Source organism: Elephantulus edwardii, unplaced genomic scaffold, assembly GCF_000299155.1.
Source record: "Elephantulus edwardii isolate Elephantulus edwardi_28Jun2011 unplaced genomic scaffold, EleEdw1.0 scaffold00093, whole genome shotgun sequence".
NCBI lineage: Eukaryota > Metazoa > Chordata > Mammalia > Macroscelidea > Macroscelididae > Elephantulus > Elephantulus edwardii.
The window spans coordinates 6468076-6471772 of record NW_006399843.1 but is presented as its reverse complement, the minus strand read 5'-3'; positions in this window follow the sequence as shown (position 1 = coordinate 6471772).

Genomic DNA, 3697 nt, shown 5'->3' with positions numbered 1-3697 from the left:
TTTTTTTTTTTAAATCATAAGTAATGTTGAGCTGTGTTCAACTCAACAGCACTTAACAACATCTTTTCATAAGCTTCTTTTCATTCACTTGTGCATCTTCTTGATGAGATGTTTGTTCCAGTATTTTGCTTGTTGTAATTAGGTAGTACCTTACTTTCTCATTATACTAAGTATAAGAGTCTTTTGGGTATTTTAGATACAAATACATTACCATATTTGTGATTGAACAGTACTTTCTCACAACCTATGACTTGTCTTTTCACCCTCTTAATGGAATCCTTGTTGTTGTTATTGTTGTTATGTGCCGTCGAGTCGTTTGCGACTCATAGAGACCCTATGTACAACAGCCCTAAACCCTACTCTATCCTGTGCCACTCTCACTGCCTCTGACACACCCATCCCGATTACCCCAGTGACTGAATCAATCCACCTCATAGAGGGTCTTCCCCTCCTGTGCTGTCCCTCCACCCTCCCAAGCATGATGTCCCTCTCCAAGGACATGTCTCTCCTTACAACATGTCCAAAGTATGTCAGACGAAGCCCCAGGATCCTTGCCTCCAAGGAGTAGCCTGGTTTAACCCTCTCCAGGATGAATCTGAGACACCGTTGTTCTTGAGTACTTTAGAAAGGTCCCTAACAGCAGACTTTCCCATCGCAATACATTTTTTTATTTCCTGGCTGCTGGTGCCAAGAGTGTTGACTGTGGAGCCGAGCAAACTGAAGCTGTAAACAATCTCAGTCTCTTCGCCATGCATCCTGATGCTACCAATTGGAATCCTTAGGAGGACAATTTTTCATTTTCATAATTTCCAGCAATCATCTTTTCTTTTCATGAATTGTGCTTTTGTTGTGGTATCTAAAAACTTACCATCAAGTCCAAGTTCACACAGATTTTCTCATATGGCTTCTTATAGAAGTTTTATCATTTTGAAATACTATCATTTCTGTCATTGAAGTAGCCTTTGTGCATCTGTAAAAAATTATTTATTATATTTTTGATAGTTTATTTCTAGACTCTATTCTTTAATCTCCACTAAAGTTTCTGTCAGAACTATGCTATCTTGATAATGGCAACAGATAGAGGTATGGCTGAATTCCCAGGGGTGGGAGTGTCAGGGGCAGATTCTGACAACTTTGTAGGTAAGCAAGAACAAGGATCCCAGTAAGAGAAGGTGCTTCTGTCAATTCCAGGATGGCTGTAACCCAGTCCTCCACCCACTGAGACCTGGCACATTCCGAGCAGGTGCCTGAAAGCATACATCTCAGAAAGTGGGACTGTGTACTCTTGTCACCCACCAGATCCACAGTGACACACACCTGACCTCAGCCATGGACCAGTCTCAGAGGAGCACTGCTGGCCACCTCATGGGTGGGATTTACGTGACAGTCTCTTCCCCTGATTTCCTGGAGGGTGTAGAGAACAAGGGATGGTCTCATCTATCTTGTTCTCAGCCAGGCATTGATGTGCACACAGCTACATTCCTGGGTTCCTGCCCCAATCAGTAAGCTTCTTGCAAAAGTTCAAAATGGCTGTCCCGCTCTGTCTGTCTTTTATTCACTGTACTCGTTCCTGATTCTGTATTTTCATTCAGTTTCTTTTTCTGTCAGTACTTGAACTCCCTCCTCCTTTATCATTTCCTTTGAAGCTCAAGGTTCCAGGATTCTCATGCATAACTGTTATCTTTGTTTTCTGGTCTTTCATTGTAGAGAATCTGGACCACCATTTACCTAGTCTGACATCTTGTTGGAAACTTCTAAAAATTTAGTATTTTTAAATGCTACCTGTAACCAAAGACACCGATGTGTCAAATGAGATAATGGTTACCCATGGTTGTCAGTGTTTGGTGGAGCTCCCCAATTAAAACAAGCTTGGAAGCAGGAGTGGCATCTACTTCCAAAATAGCTTGCCTCTGGAAACCCTGTGAACTTGGAGAAACGGTGAAAGTTATACAAGTGTTCAGGTCTTTCATTCATAGGGTCGCTATGAGTCATCTACAACTCAATGGCATTTAACAACAACAACAAAAACATAGTAAATAATGCAGGATATTTCCCCCCCCCCAGGTATGTGTTGGCCATTCTCAGTATCTTACCTTTCTGTATGTATTTTTAAGTTGTTGTTGTTATGTGCCATCAAGTTGCCTGTGACTCATAGTGACCCTATGTACAACAGCTATGAACCCTGCTCTATCCTGAGCCAACCTTACTGTCTCTGACACAACTACCCCAGTCACTGAATCAATCCATATCATTGAGGGTCATCCTCTCTTACACTGTCCCTCCACCCTACACACTAGGATTTTCGTTGAAATTGTGTTAAATAAATGAATCAAATTGGGAAGTATTGACATCTTAACAATATTGAGATTTCTAATCCATGAACCTGGAATATCTTTTCATTTATTCAGGTATTTGTGTGTGTGAGTGGGGGGGGGGGGGTTGTCGGTTTTTCTATGTACAGATCTTGTACATACATTATTAGTTTTATTTCCATTTATTTCACATTTGGGGGTGCTATTATAAATTATACTTTTTAAAATTTCAAATTCCTGTTCTTTATTACTGATCTATAGAAAAATTGACTTATTTTACATATATACTTTGTGGTTAGAAGACATTTTTATTTCATTCTTTTTCATTTCATTTATTTCATTGTTTTTATTTCATTATTGTTTTGTTGAATTATAATATTCTCATTTAGCCCTTTTCCCAATCTTCCCTGTGTTTCTGCCGAGTTTAGTTACCTTCTTATTCATTAAAGTATTTTTCTATTCCTGTATGACTATAGTTGCAATAATTGTCTAGTTAATACAGTCTTTGTCTGATAATTCCTACACCTAGTTCCTTTTAGTACTGACTTCAATTTATTATCTTTTCCCTTCAGAAAGATCACATTTTCCTGATTCATTTTCTTTTGAGCAATTTTGAACTGCATTTTGGGTATTGTGACTGCTTTGTTGTGAAGACGGTGGCTTCTGTTATTTCACTGAGAAATATCTTCTGTTGTGGCAGGCAACTGAATTTGATTAGGCTCAAATTGCAAGTTGTGTCTCATTTTGTGGTTGGCATCACCCCAGTTTCACTTGAGTTCTTGCAGTTTTAACTGTAAACTGTTCTATGTATCTGCCTTTAAAGTGTGCTTCAAGACTCAGTACTGGGAGTGGAGTTCATACTCAGAATTTGGATGTGGTCTTCTTTGACTTTCTTCTTCTGGACTCCATCCCTCTCTCTCAGAACTGTCGTTGCCATAAGATCTTCTCCCAGGCCCTTTAGATGAGAAAAAAAAATGGCCGGTTAGTACCTCTTAGCCATTTCAAGATGTTCCTGTGTCTTGACTTCTGGGGAGAGCACAACACCAGAAAATTCACTCAGGACAGTTTCTTCTTCCAAGCCTCATCTCCTCTCCCACTTTTGTTCACCCCCCCATAAAACTCGAGTAGTTGTTTTTTGTATTTTGGTCACAGTTAAATAATTGTTAGGAGAATTCGTCCATCACAAGCATCTTATTTGGCCATACCTGATGTAGAATTCTTTTCCAACTTTATTCTTTTTCTCACTCATTCTCTACCTGTTCTCTTTTTTGTTTGTTTGTTTGTTTTATTTTATTTTTTTAATAATTTTAATGAACATTTACAGAGAATTTGGATTTCCATTCATTCATTGCTGCACTTCTCTACCTGCCCAGCCCTCTCCCCCC